Source organism: Lissotriton vulgaris, chromosome 2_1, assembly GCF_964263255.1.
Source record: "Lissotriton vulgaris chromosome 2_1, aLisVul1.2, whole genome shotgun sequence".
Taxonomy (NCBI): domain Eukaryota; kingdom Metazoa; phylum Chordata; class Amphibia; order Caudata; family Salamandridae; genus Lissotriton; species Lissotriton vulgaris.
Genome location: NC_141687.1, coordinates 1,531,580,991 through 1,531,602,399, shown reverse-complemented (window position 1 = coordinate 1,531,602,399; position 21,409 = coordinate 1,531,580,991).

Here is a 21,409-nt window from a genome sequence, read left to right as displayed (position 1 = left end):
TAGGCTCAGAGAGCAGAGGAAGGGGAGGAGGATCCTGACTTATTGTGGGGTACTGCAAATACTTTTTTACTGCACCCCCCTATACTCTCTGATTTCTGTTGGGACGGGGCAGTCAAAATTTGGGGGAGCAGTATTAAAAGGTGCTTAGGCGCAACGTGAAGGCGATGGGGTGCACACAATGGCTTGGCTTCCAGGTACTTTTTGGGGGGCTACCATTAGTTTTAATTGCTCTGATCCTCCCTCATGGGGTGTACCCCAAATGGTTCGGGGCCACGGGGGGGCAAGAAGCTGTTTGACAGTTTCTATTAACAACAGGGGTCACCATACGATTCTGCTGCAGTTATGGTATTCAAAGGTAAAACAAGGAGCATTTGGCTGTATTTTTGCAGGTGGGGTGCCCCAAAATGTTACTGCCAGCAGCAGCAGCAGCCCCCTTCCTCGCCACCCTGCAGATTGGTATAGGTACCTTTAGGACATTTCTGTTGAAAACAGAGGCTATAGCGAATCGCGCTACAAAATCCGAGAGCACTAACACTTGCTAAATAAAGGTGGCATCGGAGCATACGAATGAGGCAGGGAGAGGCTACTGTTGCAATTGGTTTGGTGGGTCATAGTGAATAACCTGGGAATGCAAATAGGCAGAAGTGTGAGGATTGGCAGTGTCTGTAGAGAATTTTGGCATGCTCTTCAGTTGATGTTTTCCTCCTTGAACTACAGAGGAAAGGCCTGGCCTTACTGTTGGGCAAAACATGTATTTATGATTTTAAGAAGTGTAGTCCGGATGTACTGAGAGGGCCTGTACAGTACGGTAAATGCCTGTATACCCCTGCAATGTGCATCCAACTGTCACTTGAGATTGAACAGCAAACGAAGCAGCTGGGTTACTGACTGAATGTAAATGGAAGGCACATAGGAAGGGTGTTTGTGGTCACTCAAATGATTGAAACCTGGTTGATGCACTACCAAAGCTGGGGTACCAGGGGGGAACATTTGAGGGGTATTGAGATGGTGGTGTCCAGAGGTCAAAATATGTTTCAGAGACACAGAGGTACTGCGGTCCTGGTCCCACATTGGGGGTAGACAAAAGTCCCTGCTAAAGATTTCTGTCCAACTGTTACCACATTTTGTGCAGCCTGGCTCCCTCTGTAACGATTCCCCAGTGTCTTTCGATCCTACAGATGACTGTAGCAAACTTCCCAAATTTTTTCTTGGCCTCATACTCCCAAAGGAGTGCCTGACATTTGCCAGCCTAACGATACTCACATTCTGGGAAAAACCTCACTAACTATGCATATTTATCTACCACACATGGCAAATCCTTACAATTGCAGAACATCATATCGCACTTGTCATCTTTGAGGTACTGTAAGTATTTGGATTTGAGGGAAATATTCATCCTTGCTTGCTCTCTCCCATCTGAAGTCTATGGTGCTGCTGTTCCTTTCTCACATGTCCCTTCAAAGAGACAAGTGACACACAGACTCAATCACTCAGCAAACATATATGCTTTGACGTTTTCATCTTGCTGTTTACCTTCCAAATATTCCCCCTGAACCACAAATAAAGGCCTGCCATTCCTCATCCCCTCAGTCAAAGCAGTCCTTCGCTCCTTAGGCCCTGCAAGACCACCATGAACAAGAATCATGTCAGCAAGCAGAAGAAAAGCCTCAGTGTGCTCTTTTGTTCATACTGCTGCCCTCTAGTAACACTTCATGGCAACTGCAGCATAAGAATGGGACTGAGAAGAGGGCTGTCCTATGCAAATAATATCCTCCCATGCATACTTTCTTCTGAGACGGTCCGCGGCTTGTGCCGTGATACCGCCTCCAACAAATGGTCTTCAACCAAATTTTAAAAAAGCCCACCTGCCTTAGACGAAGGATTTTGCCACTCGAAGGAAGCACATGGGGACATCACCCTCATTTAGCAGGGTCCTAAATTGCCTGCTGTCAGCCTGTATACAGAACAAGGGCATTCGTGGGCGTTCGTGAGCGTTCCTCAAAGGAAGGAGGTGGGTGATTAATTCACAGTGCCAGGGCAGGCCCAGCCCAGCCCAGCGCAGCCCAGCCCAGCCCGGCACAGCGCACTGCTGTGGAGGTCCATTCCTTCACATCCTGCAGCAGGCATGATGCAGACCTACTAGAGCAAAGGCTTGACTCTGCCCTTGTCTGTCTCTTAAAGAAAACAATCTTTCTAGCTTCTTATTGCACCTGATAAATGGACTCTAGCTTGCCTCAAACTTGACCCATCATTTCATTAGCCAGAGCTCATACTTGACCTTTATTTCTATCCAAGCTCACTGGCACCAAACCCCTGATTTGAGCGAGTTACTCACACCAAAATGAAAAATCACCATCATCCAACCTATTTTACAATAAGTGTAGCACCTTCCTCGCATTCTTGTGCTCAGTTATAACCCCCAATACCACAATTGCACTCTGCAATTCACCAAACTTAAAGGAAAAAGAATGAAGACATTGATAAAGGAAGACAAGGCCTTGTCCCTATTGCACCTACTTGAGAAATAGGGAGGTTGGTAGAAGGTCATGAGGGAAAACATTTGAAATTTTGGGACACACATGCCAAAAATAGTGTCCACTTTTCTCCTCTGTTACCAAGTAAAAAAAAATCTTAGCAAAAAAAAAAACATTCACTTTTTGAAAATTTCCACCTTGGGATACCTCTACAGCATTGGCAGGATTCGAACGCTGGCCTGTGAGGGCTGTCTGCACCAAAGGTACAAGACTTACCTTTGAGCTATAGCTCCTTAGTGGTCTAGAGGATTGCAGTAGTAACTATAAGCAACATACAGGCCTTGGTGTCCTTCCCGGCGGCTTCCATTGCACATGAAAAGGATGACCATGACATAAGGACAATTTGATAGGCTACATACATGGAAACCAGTGTGGTCCAGTGGGTAAGTGCCTGCCTTCCATACAGGCAACCAGGGTTCAAATCCCAGGTTTGGCACCAGGTGACTGATGGTGGCAGAGCAGAGGTAAGTTGGAGGTGGGCCTAAATGGCCAATTGGTAAGTAAAATGTGTCTGTGTGTTGTGTACGAGTGGAATCATGCCTAGTGAATGAGGGATTGCAGATTGGTTGGTAAGTAAAATAGGTGTGGCCTGAACAGAGAAAGGTAACAGGTGTTGTGTGCAGGAGGAGGAGGAGCCTAGGCAGAGTGGGTGGGGTCAGAGAGGAGGAGCCAGGTCAGAGAGGAGGGGTATAGGAGGAGCCTAGTCAGAGTGGGAGGGGTCAGAGAGGAGGAGCATAGGAGGAGCCAGTTCGGAGGGGTGTAGGTGGAGCCTAGTCAGAGTGGGAGGGTTCAGAGAGCAGAGGAAGGGGAGGAGGATCCTGACTTATTGTGGGGTACTGCAAATACTTTTTTACTGCACCCCCCTATACTCTCTGATTTCTGTTGGGAGGGGGCAGTCAAAATTTGGGGGAGCAGTATTAAAAGGTGCTTAGGCGCAACGTGAAGGCGATGGGGTGCACACAATGGCTTGGCTTCCAGGTACTTTTTGGGGGGCTACCATTAGTTTTAATTGCTCTGATCCTCCCTCATGGGGTGTACCCCAAATGGTTCGGGGCCACGGGGGGGCAAGAAGCTGTTTGACAGTTTCTATTAACAACAGGGGTCACCATACGATTCTGCTGCAGTTATGGTATTCAAAGGTAAAACAAGGAGCATTTGGCTGTATTTTTGCAGGTGGGGTGCCCCAAAATGTTACTGCCAGCAGCAGCCCCCTTCCTCGCCACCCTGCAGATTGGTATAGGTACCTTTAGGACATTTCTGTTGAAAACAGAGGCTATAGCGAATCGCGCTACAAAATCCGAGAGCACTAACACTTGCTAAATAAAGGTGGCATCGGAGCATACGAATGAGGCAGGGAGAGGCTACTGTTGCAATTGGTTTGGTGGGTCATAGTGAATAACCTGGGAATGCAAATAGGCAGAAGTGTGAGGATTGGCAGTGTCTGTAGAGAATTTTGGCATGCTCTTCGGTTGATGTTTTCCTCCTTGAACTACAGAGGAAAGGCCTGGCCTTACTGTTGGGCAAAACATGTATTTATGATTTTAAGAAGTGTAGTCTGGATGTACTGAGAGGGCCTGTACAGTACGGTAAATGCCTGTATACCCCTGCAATGTGCATCCAACTGTCACTTGAGATTGAACAGCAAACGAAGCAGCTGGGTTACTGACTGAATGTAAATGGAAGGCACATAGGAAAGGTGTTTGTGGTCACTCAAATGATTGAAACCTGGTTGATGCACTACCAAAGCTGGGGTACCAGGGGGGAACATTTGAGGGGTATTGAGATGGTGGTGTCCAGAGGTCAAAATATGTTTCAGAGACACAGAGGTACTGCTGTCCTGGTCCCACATTGGGGGTAGACAAAAGTCCCTGCTAAAGATTTCTGTCCAACTGTTACCACATTTTGTGCAGCCTGGCTCCCTCTGTAACGATTCCCCAGTGTCTTTCGATCCTACAGATGACTGTAGCAAACTTCCCAAATTTTTTCTTGGCCTCATACTCCCAAAGGAGTGCCTGACATTTGCCAGCCTAACGATACTCACATTCTGGGAAAAACCTCACTAACTATGCATATTTATCTACCACACATGGCAAATCCTTACAATTGCAGAACATCATATCGCACTTGTCATCTTTGAGGTACTGTAAGTATTTGGATTTGAAGGAAATATTCATCCTTGCTTGCTCTCTCCCATCTGAAGTCTATGGTGCTGCTGTTCCTTTCTCACATGTCCCTTCAAAGAGACAAGTGACACACAGACTCAATCACTCAGCAAACATATATGCTTTGACGTTTTCATCTTGCTGTTTACCTTCCAAATATTCCCCCTGAACCACAAATAAAGGCCTGCCATTCCTCATCCCCTCAGTCAAAGCAGTCCTTCGCTCCTTAGGCCCTGCAAGACCACCATGAACAAGAATCATGTCAGCAAGCAGAAGAAAAGCCTCAGTGTGCTCTTTTGTTCATACTGCTGCCCTCTAGTAACACTTCCTGGCAACTGCAGCATAAGAATGGGACTGAGAAGAGGGCTGTCCTATGCAAATAATATCCTCCCATGCATACTTTCTTCTGAGACGGTCGGCGGCTTGTGCCGTGATACCGCCTCCAACAAATGGTCTTCAACCAAATTTTAAAAAAGCCCACCTGCCTTAGACGAAGGATTTTGCCACTCGAAGGAAGCACATGGGGACATCACCCTCATTTAGCAGGGTCCTAAATTGCCTGCTGTCAGCCTGTATACAGAACAAGGGCATTCGTGGGCGTTCGTGAGCGTTCCTCAAAGGAAGGAGGTGGGTGATTAATTCACAGTGCCAGGGCAGGCCCAGCCCAGCCCAGCGCAGCCCAGCCCAGCCCGGCACAGCGCACTGCTGTGGAGGTCCATTCCTTCACATCCTGCAGCAGGCATGATGCAGACCTACTAGAGCAAAGGCTTGACTCTGCCCTTGTCTGTCTCTTAAAGAAAACAATCTTTCTAGCTTCTTATTGCACCTGATAAATGGACTCTAGCTTGCCTCAAACTTGACCCATCATTTCATTAGCCAGAGCTCATACTTGACCTTTATTTCTATCCAAGCTCACTGGCACCAAACCCCTGATTTGAGCGAGTTACTCACACCAAAATGAAAAATCACCATCATCCAACCTATTTTACAATAAGTGTAGCACCTTCCTCGCATTCTTGTGCTCAGTTATAACCCCCAATACCACAATTGCACTCTGCAATTCACCAAACTTAAAGGAAAAAGAATGAAGACATTGATAAAGGAAGACAAGGCCTTGTCCCTATTGCACCTACTTGCTTGAGAAATAGGGAGGTTGGTAGAAGGTCATGAGGGAAAACATTTGAAATTTTGGGACACACATGCCAAAAAGAGTGTCCACTTTTCTCCTCTGTTACCAAGTAAAAAAAAATCTTAGCAAAAAAAAAAACATTCACTTTTTGAAAATTTCCACCTTGGGATACCTCTACAGCATTGGCAGGATTCGAACGCTGGCCTGTGAGGGCTGTCTGCACCAAAGGTACAAGACTTACCTTTGAGCTATAGCTCCTTAGTGGTCTAGAGGATTGCAGTAGTAACTATAAGCAACATACAGGCCTTGGTGTCCTTCCCGGCGGCTTCCATTGCACATGAAAAGGATGACCATGACATAAGGACAATTTGATAGGCTACATACATGGAAACCAGTGTGGTCCAGTGGGTAAGTGCCTGCCTTCCATACAGGCAACCAGGGTTCAAATCCCGGGTTTGGCACCAGGTGACTGATGGTGGCAGAGCAGAGGTAAGTTGGAGGTGGGCCTAAATGGCCAATTGGTAAGTAAAATGTGTCTGTGTGTTGTGTACGAGTGGAATCATGCCTAGTGAATGAGGGATTGCAGATTGGTTGGTAAGTAAAATAGGTGTGGCCTGAACAGAGAAAGGTAACAGGTGTTGTGTGCAGGAGGAGGAGGAGCCTAGGCAGAGTGGGTGGGGTCAGAGAGGAGGAGCCAGGTCAGAGAGGAGGGGTATAGGTGGAGCCTAGTCAGAGTGGGTGGGGTTTGAGAGGAGGAGTATAGGAGGAGCTGGGTCAGAGAGGAGGGGTATAGGAGGAGCCTAGTCAGAGTGGGAGGGGTCAGAGAGGAGGAGCATAGGAGGAGCCAGTTCGGAGGGGTGTAGGTGGAGCCTAGTCAGAGTGGGAGGGTTCAGAGAGCAGAGGAAGGGGAGGAGGATCCTGACTTATTGTGGGGTACTGCAAATACTTTTTTACTTGCTCTGATCCTCCCTCATGGGGTGTACCCCAAATGGTTCGGGGCCACGGGGGGGCAAGAAGCTGTTTGACAGTTTCTATTAACAACAGGGGTCACCATACGATTCTGCTGCAGTTATGGTATTCAAAGGTAAAACAAGGAGCATTTGGCTGTATTTTTGCAGGTGGGGTGCCCCAAAATGTTACTGCCAGCAGCAGCAGCCCCCTTCCTCGCCACCCTGCAGATTGGTATAGGTACCTTTAGGACATTTCTGTTGAAAACAGAGGCTATAGCGAATCGCGCTACAAAATCCGAGAGCACTAACACTTGCTAAATAAAGGTGGCATCGGAGCATACGAATGAGGCAGGGAGAGGCTACTGTTGCAATTGGTTTGGTGGGTCATAGTGAATAACCTGGGAATGCAAATAGGCAGAAGTGTGAGGATTGGCAGTGTCTGTAGAGAATTTTGGCATGCTCTTCGGTTGATGTTTTCCTCCTTGAACTACAGAGGAAAGGCCTGGCCTTACTGTTGGGCAAAACATGTATTTATGATTTTAAGAAGTGTAGTCTGGATGTACTGAGAGGGCCTGTACAGTACGGTAAATGCCTGTATACCCCTGCAATGTGCATCCAACTGTCACTTGAGATTGAACAGCAAACGAAGCAGCTGGGTTACTGACTGAATGTAAATGGAAGGCACATAGGAAGGGTGTTTGTGGTCACTCAAATGATTGAAACCTGGTTGATGCACTACCAAAGCTGGGGTACCAGGGGGAACATTTGAGGGGTATTGAGATGGTGGTGTCCAGAGGTCAAAATATGTTTCAGAGACACAGAGGTACTGCGGTCCTGGTCCCACATTGGGGGTAGACAAAAGTCCCTGCTAAAGATTTCTGTCCAACTGTTACCACATTTTGTGCAGCCTGGCTCCCTCTGTAACGATTCCCCAGTGTCTTTCGATCCTACAGATGACTGTAGCAAACTTCCCAAATTTTTTCTTGGCCTCATACTCCCAAAGGAGTGCCTGACATTTGCCAGCCTAACGATACTCACATTCTGGGAAAAACCTCACTAACTATGCATATTTATCTACCACACATGGCAAATCCTTACAATTGCAGAACATCATATCGCACTTGTCATCTTTGAGGTACTGTAAGTATTTGGATTTGAAGGAAATATTCATCCTTGCTTGCTCTCTCCCATCTGAAGTCTATGGTGCTGCTGTTCCTTTCCCACATGTCCCTTCAAAGAGACAAGTGACACACAGACTCAATCACTCAGCAAACATATATGCTTTGACGTTTTCATCTTGCTGTTTACCTTCCAAATATTCCCCCTGAACCACAAATAAAGGCCTGCCATTCCTCATCCCCTCAGTCAAAGCAGTCCTTCGCTCCTTAGGCCCTGCAAGACCACCATGAACAAGAATCATGTCAGCAAGCAGAAGAAAAGCCTCAGTGTGCTCTTTTGTTCATACTGCTGCCCTCTAGTAACACTTCATGGCAACTGCAGCATAAGAATGGGACTGAGAAGAGGGCTGTCCTATGCAAATAATATCCTCCCATGCATACTTTCTTCTGAGACGGTCGGCGGCTTGTGCCGTGATACCGCCTCCAACAAATGGTCTTCAACCAAATTTTAAAAAAGCCCACCTGCCTTAGACGAAGGATTTTGCCACTCGAAGGAAGCACATGGGGACATCACCCTCATTTAGCAGGGTCCTAAATTGCCTGCTGTCAGCCTGTATACAGAACAAGGGCGTTCGTGGGCGTTCGTGAGCGTTCCTCAAAGGAAGGAGGTGGGTGATTAATTCACAGTGCCAGGGCAGGCCCAGCCCAGCCCAGCCCAGCGCAGCCCAGCCCGGCACAGCGCACTGCTGTGGAGGTCCATTCCTTCACATCCTGCAGCAGGCATGATGCAGACCTACTAGAGCAAAGGCTTGACTCTGCCCTTGTCTGTCTCTTAAAGAAAACAATCTTTCTAGCTTCTTATTGCACCTGATAAATGGACTCTAGCTTGCCTCAAACTTGACCCATCATTTTATTAGCCCGAGCTCATACTTGACCTTTATTTCTATCCAAGCTCACTGGCACCAAACCCCTGATTTGAGCGAGTTACTCACACCAAAATGAAAAATCACCATCATCCAACCTATTTTACAATAAGTGTAGCACCTTCCTCGCATTCTTGTGCTCAGTTATAACCCCCAATACCACAATTGCACTCTGCAATTCACCAAACTTAAAGGAAAAAGAATGAAGACATTGATAAAGGAAGACAAGGCCTTGTCCCTATTGCACCTACTTGAGAAATAGGGAGGTTGGTAGAAGGTCATGAGGGAAAACATTTGAAATTTTGGGACACACATGCCAAAAAGAGTGTCCACTTTTCTCCTCTGTTACCAAGTAAAAAAAAATCTTAGCAAAAAAAAAAAAACATTCACTTTTTGAAAATTTCCACCTTGGGATACCTCTACAGCATTGGCAGGATTCGAACCCTGGCCTGTGAGGGCTGTCTGCACCAAAGGTACAAGACTTACCTTTGAGCTATAGCTCCTTAGTGGTCTAGAGGATTGCAGTAGTAACTATAAGCAACATACAGGCCTTGGTGTCCTTCCCGGCGGCTTCCATTGCACATGAAAAGGATGACCATGACATAAGGACAATTTGATAGGGTACATCCATGGAAACCAGTGTGGTCCAGTGGGTAAGTGCCTGCCTTCCATGCAGACAACCAGGGTTCAAATCCCGGGTTCGGCACCAGGTGACTGATGGTGGCAGAGCAGAGGTAAGTTGGAGGTTGGCCTAAATGGCCAATTGGTAAGTAAAATGTGTCTGTGTGTTGTGTACGAGTGGAATCATGCCTAGTGAATGAGGGAGTGCAGATTGGTTGGTAAGTAAAATAGGTGTGGCCTGAACAGAGAAAGGTAACAGGTGTTGTGTGCAGGAGGAGGAGGAGCCTAGGCAGAGTGGGTGGGGTCAGAGAGGAGGAGCTAGGTCAGAGAGGAGGGGTATAGGTGGAGCCTAGTCAGAGTGGGTGGGGTTAGAGAGGAGGAGTATAGGAGGAGCTGGGTCAGAGAGGAGGGGTATAGGAGGAGCCTAGTCAGAGTGGGAGGGGTCTGAGAGGAGGAGCATAGGAGGAGCCAGGTCGGAGGGGTATAGGTGGAGCCTAGTCAGAGTGGGAGGGGTCAGAGAGGAGGAGTATAGGAGGAGCCTAGTCAGAGTGGGGAGGCTCAGAGAGCAGAGGAAGGGGAGGAGGATCCTGACTTATTGTGGGGTACTGCAAATACTTTTTTACTGCACCCCCCTATACTCTCTGATTTCTGTTGGGACGGGGCAGTCAAAATTTGGGGGAGCAGTATTAAAAGGTGCTTAGGCGCAACGTGAAGGCGATGGGGTGCACACAATGGCTTGGCTTCCAGGTACTTTTTGGGGGGCTACCATTAGTTTTAATTGCTCTGATCCTCCCTCATGGGGTGTACCCCAAATGGTTCGGGGCCACGGGGGGGCAAGAAGCTGTTTGACAGTTTCTATTAACAACAGGGGTCACCATACGATTCTGCTGCAGTTATGGTATTCAAAGGTAAAACAAGGAGCATTTGGCTGTATTTTTGCAGGTGGGGTGCCCCAAAATGTTACTGCCAGCAGCAGCAGCAGCCCCCTTCCTCGCCACCCTGCAGATTGGTATAGGTACCTTTAGGACATTTCTGTTGAAAACAGAGGCTATAGCGAATCGCGCTACAAAATCCGAGAGCACTAACACTTGCTAAATAAAGGTGGCATCGGAGCATACGAATGAGGCAGGGAGAGGCTACTGTTGCAATTGGTTTGGTGGGTCATAGTGAATAACCTGGGAATGCAAATAGGCAGAAGTGTGAGGATTGGCAGTGTCTGTAGAGAATTTTGGCATGCTCTTCAGTTGATGTTTTCCTCCTTGAACTACAGAGGAAAGGCCTGGCCTTACTGTTGGGCAAAACATGTATTTATGATTTTAAGAAGTGTAGTCCGGATGTACTGAGAGGGCCTGTACAGTACGGTAAATGCCTGTATACCCCTGCAATGTGCATCCAACTGTCACTTGAGATTGAACAGCAAACGAAGCAGCTGGGTTACTGACTGAATGTAAATGGAAGGCACATAGGAAGGGTGTTTGTGGTCACTCAAATGATTGAAACCTGGTTGATGCACTACCAAAGCTGGGGTACCAGGGGGGAACATTTGAGGGGTATTGAGATGGTGGTGTCCAGAGGTCAAAATATGTTTCAGAGACACAGAGGTACTGCGGTCCTGGTCCCACATTGGGGGTAGACAAAAGTCCCTGCTAAAGATTTCTGTCCAACTGTTACCACATTTTGTGCAGCCTGGCTCCCTCTGTAACGATTCCCCAGTGTCTTTCGATCCTACAGATGACTGTAGCAAACTTCCCAAATTTTTTCTTGGCCTCATACTCCCAAAGGAGTGCCTGACATTTGCCAGCCTAACGATACTCACATTCTGGGAAAAACCTCACTAACTATGCATATTTATCTACCACACATGGCAAATCCTTACAATTGCAGAACATCATATCGCACTTGTCATCTTTGAGGTACTGTAAGTATTTGGATTTGAGGGAAATATTCATCCTTGCTTGCTCTCTCCCATCTGAAGTCTATGGTGCTGCTGTTCCTTTCTCACATGTCCCTTCAAAGAGACAAGTGACACACAGACTCAATCACTCAGCAAACATATATGCTTTGACGTTTTCATCTTGCTGTTTACCTTCCAAATATTCCCCCTGAACCACAAATAAAGGCCTGCCATTCCTCATCCCCTCAGTCAAAGCAGTCCTTCGCTCCTTAGGCCCTGCAAGACCACCATGAACAAGAATCATGTCAGCAAGCAGAAGAAAAGCCTCAGTGTGCTCTTTTGTTCATACTGCTGCCCTCTAGTAACACTTCATGGCAACTGCAGCATAAGAATGGGACTGAGAAGAGGGCTGTCCTATGCAAATAATATCCTCCCATGCATACTTTCTTCTGAGACGGTCCGCGGCTTGTGCCGTGATACCGCCTCCAACAAATGGTCTTCAACCAAATTTTAAAAAAGCCCACCTGCCTTAGACGAAGGATTTTGCAACTCGAAGGAAGCACATGGGGACATCACCCTCATTTAGCAGGGTCCTAAATTGCCTGCTGTCAGCCTGTATTCGTGAGCGTTCCTCAAAGGAAGGAGGTGGGTGATTAATTCACAGTGCCAGGGCAGGCCCAGCCCAGCCCAGCCCAGCGCAGCCCAGCACGGCACAGCGCACTGCTGTGGAGGTCCATTCCTTCACATCCTGCAGCAGGCATGATGCAGACCTACTAGAGCAAAGGCTTGACTCTGCCCTTGTCTGTCTCTTAAAGAAAACAATCTTTCTAGCTTCTTATTGCACCTGATAAATGGACTCTAGCTTGCCTCAAACTTGACCCATCATTTCATTAGCCAGAGCTCATACTTGACCTTTATTTCTATCCAAGCTCACTGGCACCAAACCCCTGATTTGAGCGAGTTACTCACACCAAAATGAAAAATCACCATCATCCAACCTATTTTACAATAAGTGTAGCACCTTCCTCGCATTCTTGTGCTCAGTTATAACCCCCAATACCACAATTGCACTCTGCAATTCACCAAACTTAAAGGAAAAAGAATGAAGACATTGATAAAGGAAGACAAGGCCTTGTCCCTATTGCACCTACTTGCTTGAGAAATAGGGAGGTTGGTAGAAGGTCATAAGGGAAAACATTTGAAATTTTGGGACACACATGCCAAAAAGAGTGTCCACTTTTCTCCTCTGTTACCAAGTAAAAAAAAATCTTAGCAAAAAAAAAAACATTCACTTTTTGAAAATTTCCACCTTGGGATACCTCTACAGCATTGGCAGGATTCGAACGCTGGCCTGTGAGGGCTGTCTGCACCAAAGGTACAAGACTTACCTTTGAGCTATAGCTCCTTAGTGGTCTAGAGGATTGCAGTAGTAACTATAAGCAACATACAGGCCTTGGTGTCCTTCCCGGCGGCTTCCATTGCACATGAAAAGGATGACCATGACATAAGGACAATTTGATAGGCTACATACATGGAAACCAGTGTGGTCCAGTGGGTAAGTGCCTGCCTTCCATACAGGCAACCAGGGTTCAAATCCCGGGTTTGGCACCAGGTGACTGATGGTGGCAGAGCAGAGGTAAGTTGGAGGTGGGCCTAAATGGCCAATTGGTAAGTAAAATGTGTCTGTGTGTTGTGTACGAGTGGAATCATGCCTAGTGAATGAGGGATTGCAGATTGGTTGGTAAGTAAAATAGGTGTGGCCTGAACAGAGAAAGGTAACAGGTGATGTGTGCAGGAGGAGGAGGAGCCTAGGCAGAGTGGGTGGGGTCAGAGAGGAGGAGCCAGGTCAGAGAGGAGGGGTATAGGTGGAGCCTAGTCAGAGTGGGTGGGGTTAGAGAGGAGGAGTATAGGAGGAGCTGGGTCAGAGAGGAGGGGTATAGGAGGAGCCTAGTCAGAGTGGGTGGGGTCAGAGAGGAGGAGCATAGGAGGAGCCAGTTCGGAGGGGTGTAGGTGGAGCCTAGTCAGAGTGGGAGGGTTCAGAGAGCAGAGGAAGGGGAGGAGGATCCTGACTTATTGTGGGGTACTGCAAATACTTTTTTACTGCACCCCCCTATACTCTCTGATTTCTGTTGGGAGGGGGCAGTCAAAATTTGGGGGAGCAGTATTAAAAGGTGCTTAGGCGCAACGTGAAGGCGATGGGGTGCACACAATGGCTTGGCTTCCAGGTACTTTTTGGGGGGCTACCATTAGTTTTAATTGCTCTGATCCTCCCTCATGGGATGTACCCCAAATGGTTCGGGGCCACGGGGGGGCAAGAAGCTGTTTGACAGTTTCTATTAACAACAGGGGTCACCATACGATTCTGCTGCAGTTATGGTATTCAAAGGTAAAACAAGGAGCATTTGGCTGTATTTTTGCAGGTGGGGTGCCCCAAAATGTTACTGCCAGCAGCAGCAGCAGCCCCCTTCCTCGCCACCCTGCAGATTGGTATAGGTACCTTTAGGACATTTCTGTTGAAAACAGAGGCTATAGCGAATCGCGCTACAAAATCCGAGAGCACTAACACTTGCTAAATAAAGGTGGCATCGGAGCATACGAATGAGGCAGGGAGAGGCTACTGTTGCAATTGGTTTGGTGGGTCATAGTGAATAACCTGGGAATGCAAATAGGCAGAAGTGTGAGGATTGGCAGTGTCTGTAGAGAATTTTGGCATGCTCTTCGGTTGATGTTTTCCTCCTTGAACTACAGAGGAAAGGCCTGGCCTTACTGTTGGGCAAAACATGTATTTATGATTTTAAGAAGTGTAGTCTGGATGTACTGAGAGGGCCTGTACAGTACGGTAAATGCCTGTATACCCCTGCAATGTGCATCCAACTGTCACTTGAGATTGAACAGCAAACGAAGCAGCTGGGTTACTGACTGAATGTAAATGGAAGGCACATAGGAAGGGTGTTTGTGGTCACTCAAATGATTGAAACCTGGTTGATGCACTACCAAAGCTGGGGTACCAGGGGGAACATTTGAGGGGTATTGAGATGGTGGTGTCCAGAGGTCAAAATATGTTTCAGAGACACAGAGGTACTGCGGTCCTGGTCCCACATTGGGGGTAGACAAAAGTCCCTGCTAAAGATTTCTGTCCAACTGTTACCACATTTTGTGCAGCCTGGCTCCCTCTGTAACGATTCCCCAGTGTCTTTCGATCCTACAGATGACTGTAGCAAACTTCCCAAATTTTTTCTTGGCCTCATACTCCCAAAGGAGTGCCTGACATTTGCCAGCCTAACGATACTCACATTCTGGGAAAAACCTCACTAACTATGCATATTTATCTACCACACATGGCAAATCCTTACAATTGCAGAACATCATATCGCACTTGTCATCTTTGAGGTACTGTAAGTATTTGGATTTGAAGGAAATATTCATCCTTGCTTGCTCTCTCCCATCTGAAGTCTATGGTGCTGCTGTTCCTTTCCCACATGTCCCTTCAAAGAGACAAGTGACACACAGACTCAATCACTCAGCAAACATATATGCTTTGACGTTTTCATCTTGCTGTTTACCTTCCAAATATTCCCCCTGAACCACAAATAAAGGCCTGCCATTCCTCATCCCCTCAGTCAAAGCAGTCCTTCGCTCCTTAGGCCCTGCAAGACCACCATGAACAAGAATCATGTCAGCAAGCAGAAGAAAAGCCTCAGTGTGCTCTTTTGTTCATACTGCTGCCCTCTAGTAACACTTCATGGCAACTGCAGCATAAGAATGGGACTGAGAAGAGGGCTGTCCTATGCAAATAATATCCTCCCATGCATACTTTCTTCTGAGACGGTCGGCGGCTTGTGCCGTGATACCGCCTCCAACAAATGGTCTTCAACCAAATTTTAAAAAAGCCCACCTGCCTTAGACGAAGGATTTTGCCACTCGAAGGAAGCACATGGGGACATCACCCTCATTTAGCAGGGTCCTAAATTGCCTGCTGTCAGCCTGTATACAGAACAAGGGCGTTCGTGGGCGTTCGTGAGCGTTCCTCAAAGGAAGGAGGTGGGTGATTAATTCACAGTGCCAGGGCAGGCCCAGCCCAGCCCAGCCCAGCGCAGCCCAGCCCGGCACAGCGCACTGCTGTGGAGGTCCATTCCTTCACATCCTGCAGCAGGCATGATGCAGACCTACTAGAGCAAAGGCTTGACTCTGCCCTTGTCTGTCTCTTAAAGAAAACAATCTTTCTAGCTTCTTATTGCACCTGATAAATGGACTCTAGCTTGCCTCAAACTTGACCCATCATTTTATTAGCCCGAGCTCATACTTGACCTTTATTTCTATCCAAGCTCACTGGCACCAAACCCCTGATTTGAGCGAGTTACTCACACCAAAATGAAAAATCACCATCATCCAACCTATTTTACAATAAGTGTAGCACCTTCCTCGCATTCTTGTGCTCAGTTATAACCCCCAATACCACAATTGCACTCTGCAATTCACCAAACTTAAAGGAAAAAGAATGAAGACATTGATAAAGGAAGACAAGGCCTTGTCCCTATTGCACCTACTTGAGAAATAGGGAGGTTGGTAGAAGGTCATGAGGGAAAACATTTGAAATTTTGGGACACACATGCCAAAAAGAGTGTCCACTTTTCTCCTCTGTTACCAAGTAAAAAAAAATCTTAGCAAAAAAAAAAACATTCACTTTTTGAAAATTTCCACCTTGGGATACCTCTACAGCATTGGCAGGATTCGAACCCTGGCCTGTGAGGGTTGTCTGCACCAAAGGTACAAGACTTACCTTTGAGCTATAGCTCCTTAGTGGTCTAGAGGATTGCAGTAGTAACTATAAGCAACATACAGGCCTTGGTGTCCTTCCCGGCGGCTTCCATTGCACATGAAAAGGATGACCATGACATAAGGACAATTTGATAGGGTACATCCATGGAAACCAGTGTGGTCCAGTGGGTAAGTGCCTGCCTTCCATGCAGACAACCAGGGTTCAAATCCCGGGTTCGGCACCAGGTGACTGATGGTGGCAGAGCAGAGGTAAGTTGGAGGTTGGCCTAAATGGCCAATTGGTAAGTAAAATGTGTCTGTGTGTTGTGTACGAGTGGAATCATGCCTAGTGAATGAGGGAGTGCAGATTGGTTGGTAAGTAAAATAGGTGTGGCCTGAACAGAGAAAGGTAACAGGTGTTGTGTGCAGGAGGAGGAGGAGCCTAGGCAGAGTGGGTGGGGTCAGAGAGGAGGAGCTAGGTCAGAGAGGAGGGGTATAGGTGGAGCCTAGTCAGAGTGGGTGGGGTTAGAGAGGAGGAGTATAGGAGGAGCTGGGTCAGAGAGGAGGGGTATAGGAGGAGCCTAGTCAGAGTGGGAGGGGTCTGAGAGGAGGAGCATAGGAGGAGCCAGGTCGGAGGGGTATAGGTGGAGCCTAGTCAGAGTGGGAGGGGTCAGAGAGGAGGAGTATAGGAGGAGCCTAGTCAGAGTGGGTAGGCTCAGAGAGCAGAGGAAGGGGAGGAGGATCCTGACTTATTGTGGGGTACTGCAAATACTTTTTTACTGCACCCCCCTATACTCTCTGATTTCTGTTGGGACGGGGCAGTCAAAATTTGGGGGAGCAGTATTAAAAGGTGCTTAGGCGCAACGTGAAGGCGATGGGGTGCACACAATGGCTTGGCTTCCAGGTACTTTTTGGGGGGCTACCATTAGTTTTAATTGCTCTGATCCTCCCTCATGGGGTGTACCCCAAATGGTTCGGGGCCACGGGGGGGCAAGAAGCTGTTTGACAGTTTCTATTAACAACAGGGGTCACCATACGATTCTGCTGCAGTTATGGTATTCAAAGGTAAAACAAGGAGCATTTGGCTGTATTTTTGCAGGTGGGGTGCCCCAAAATGTTACTGCCAGCAGCAGCAGCAGCCCCCTTCCTCGCCACCCTGCAGATTGGTATAGGTACCTTTAGGACATTTCTGTTGAAAACAGAGGCTATAGCGAATCGCGCTACAAAATCCGAGAGCACTAACACTTGCTAAATAAAGGTGGCATCGGAGCATACGAATGAGGCAGGGAGAGGCTACTGTTGCAATTGGTTTGGTGGGTCATAGTGAATAACCTGGGAATGCAAATAGGCAGAAGTGTGAGGATTGGCAGTGTCTGTAGAGAATTTTGGCATGCTCTTCAGTTGATGTTTTCCTCCTTGAACTACAGAGGAAAGGCCTGGCCTTACTGTTGGGCAAAATATGTATTTATGATTTTAAGAAGTGTAGTCCGGATGTACTGAGAGGGCCTGTACAGTACGGTAAATGCCTGTATACCCCTGCAATGTGCATCCAACTGTCACTTGAGATTGAACAGCAAACGAAGCAGCTGGGTTACTGACTGAATGTAAATGGAAGGCACATAGGAAGGGTGTTTGTGGTCACTCAAATGATTGAAACCTGGTTGATGCACTACCAAAGCTGGGGTACCAGGGGGGAACATTTGAGGGGTATTGAGATGGTGGTGTCCAGAGGTCAAAATATGTTTCAGAGACACAGAGGTACTGCGGTCCTGGTCCCACATTGGGGGTAGACAAAAGTCCCTGCTAAAGATTTCTGTCCAACTGTTACCACATTTTGTGCAGCCTGGCTCCCTCTGTAACGATTCCCCAGTGTCTTTCGATCCTACAGATGACTGTAGCAAACTTCCCAAATTTTTTCTTGGCCTCATACTCCCAAAGGAGTGCCTGACATTTGCCAGCCTAACGATACTCACATTCTGGGAAAAACCTCACTAACTATGCATATTTATCTACCACACATGGCAAATCCTTACAATTGCAGAACATCATATCGCACTTGTCATCTTTGAGGTACTGTAAGTATTTGGATTTGAGGGAAATATTCATCCTTGCTTGCTCTCTCCCATCTGAAGTCTATGGTGCTGCTGTTCCTTTCTCACATGTCCCTTCAAAGAGACAAGTGACACACAGACTCAATCACTCAGCAAACATATATGCTTTGACGTTTTCATCTTGCTGTTTACCTTCCAAATATTCCCCCTGAACCACAAATAAAGGCCTGCCATTCCTCATCCCCTCAGTCAAAGCAGTCCTTCGCTCCTTAGGCCCTGCAAGACCACCATGAACAAGAATCATGTCAGCAAGCAGAAGAAAAGCCTCAGTGTGCTCTTTTGTTCATACTGCTGCCCTCTAGTAACACTTCATGGCAACTGCAGCATAAGAATGGGACTGAGAAGAGGGCTGTCCTATGCAAATAATATCCTCCCATGCATACTTTCTTCTGAGACGGTCCGCGGCTTGTGCCGTGATACCGCCTCCAACAAATGGTCTTCAACCAAATTTTAAAAAAGCCCACCTGCCTTAGACGAAGGATTTTGCAACTCGAAGGAAGCACATGGGGACATCACCCTCATTTAGCAGGGTCCTAAATTGCCTGCTGTCAGCCTGTATACAGAACAAGGGCGTTCGTGGGCGTTCGTGAGCGTTCCTCAAAGGAAGGAGGTGGGTGATTAATTCACAGTGCCAGGGCAGGCCCAGCCCAGCCCAGCCCAGCGCAGCCCAGCACGGCACAGCGCACTGCTGTGGAGGTCCATTCCTTCACATCCTGCAGCAGGCATGATGCAGACCTACTAGAGCAAAGGCTTGACTCTGCCCTTGTCTGTCTCTTAAAGAAAACAATCTTTCTAGCTTCTTATTGCACCTGATAAATGGACTCTAGCTTGCCTCAAACTTGACCCATCATTTCATTAGCCAGAGCTCATACTTGACCTTTATTTCTATCCAAGCTCACTGGCACCAAACCCCTGATTTGAGCGAGTTACTCACACCAAAATGAAAAATCACCATCATCCAACCTATTTTACAATAAGTGTAGCACCTTCCTCGCATTCTTGTGCTCAGTTATAACCCCCAATACCACAATTGCACTCTGCAATTCACCAAACTTAAAGGAAAAAGAATGAAGACATTGATAAAGGAAGACAAGGCCTTGTCCCTATTGCACCTACTTGCTTGAGAAATAGGGAGGTTGGTAGAAGGTCATGAGGGAAAACATTTGAAATTTTGGGACACACATGCCAAAAAGAGTGTCCACTTTTCTCCTCTGTTACCAAGTAAAAAAAAATCTTAGCAAAAAAAAAAACATTCACTTTTTGAAAATTTCCACCTTGGGATACCTCTACAGCATTGGCAGGATTCGAACCCTGGCCTGTGAGGGCTGTCTGCACCAAAGGTACAAGACTTACCTTTGAGCTATAGCTCCTTAGTGGTCTAGAGGATTGCAGTAGTAACTATAAGCAACATAAAGGCCTTGGTGTCCTTCCCGGCGGCTTCCATTGCACATGAAAAGGATGACCATGACATAAGGACAATTTGATAGGCTACATACATGGAAACCAGTGTGGTCCAGTGGGTAAGTGCCTGCCTTCCATACAGGCAACCAGGGTTCAAATCCCGGGTTTGGCACCAGGTGACTGATGGTGGCAGAGCAGAGGTAAGTTGGAGGTGGGCCTAAATGGCCAATTGGTAAGTAAAATGTGTCTGTGTGTTGTGTACGAGTGGAATCATGCCTAGTGAATGAGGGATTGCAGATTGGTTGGTAAGTAAAATAGGTGTGGCCTGAACAGAGAAAGGTAACAGGTGTTGTGTGCAGGAGGAGGAGGAGCCTAGGCAGAGTGGGTGGGGTCAGAGAGGAGGAGCCAGGTCAGAGAGGAGGGGTATAGGTGGAGCCTAGTCAGCGTGGGTGGGGTTAGAGAGGAGGAGTATAGGAGGAGCTGGGTCAGAGAGGAGGGGTATAGGAGGAGCCTTGTCAGAGTGGGAGGGGTCAGAGAGGAGGAGCCAGTTCGGAGGGGTGTAGGTGGAGCCTAGTCAGAGTGGGAGGGTTCAGAGAGCAGAGGAAGGGGAGGAGGATCCTGACTTATTGTGGGGTACTGCAAATACTTTTTTACTGCACCCCCCTATACTCTCTGATTTCTGTTGGGAGGGGGCAGTCAAAATTTGGGGGAGCAGTATTAAAAGGTGCTTAGGCGCAACGTGAAGGCGATGGGGTGCACACAATGGCTTGGCTTCCAGGTACTTTTTGGGGGGCTACCATTAGTTTTAATTGCTCTGATCCTCCCTCATGGGGTGTACCCCAAATGGTTCGGGGCCACGGGGGGGCAAGAAGCTGTTTGACAGTTTCTATTAACAACAGGGGTCACCATACGATTCTGCTGCAGTTATGGTATTCAAAGGTAAAACAAGGAGCATTTGGCTGTATTTTTGCAGGTGGGGTGCCCCAAAATGTTACTGCCAGCAGCAGCAGCAGCCCCCTTCCTCGCTACCCTGCAGATTGGTATAGGTACCTTTAGGACATTTCTGTTAAAAACAGAGGCTATAGCGAATCGCGCTACAAAATCCGAGAGCACTAACACTTGCTAAATAAAGGTGGCATCGGAGCATACGAATGAGGCAGGGAGAGGCTACTGTTGCAATTGGTTTGGTGGGTCATAGTGAATAACCTGGGAATGCAAATAGGCAGAAGTGTGAGGATTGGCAGTGTCTGTAGAGAATTTTGGCATGCTCTTCAGTTGATGTTTTCCTCCTTGAACTACAGAGGAAAGGCCTGGCCTTACTGTTGGGCAAAACATGTATTTATGATTTTAAGAAGTGTAGTCTGGATGTACTGAGAGGGCCTGTACAGTACGGTAAATGCCTGTATACCCCTGCAATGTGCATCCAACTGTCACTTGAGATTGAACAGCAAACGAAGCAGCTGGGTTACTGACTGAATGTAAATGGAAGGCACATAGGAAGGGTGTTTGTGGTCACTCAAATGATTGAAACCTGGTTGATGCACTACCAAAGCTGGGGTACCAGGGGGGAACATTTGAGGGGTATTGAGATGGTGGTGTCCAGAGGTCAAAATATGTTTCAGAGACACAGAGGTACTGCTGTCCTGGTCCCACATTGGGGGTAGACAAAAGTCCCTGCTAAAGATTTCTGTCCAACTGTTACCACATTTTGTGCAGCCTGGCTCCCTCTGTAACGATTCCCCAGTGTCTTTCGATCCTACAGATGACTGTAGCAAACTTCCCAAATTTTTTCTTGGCCTCATACTCCC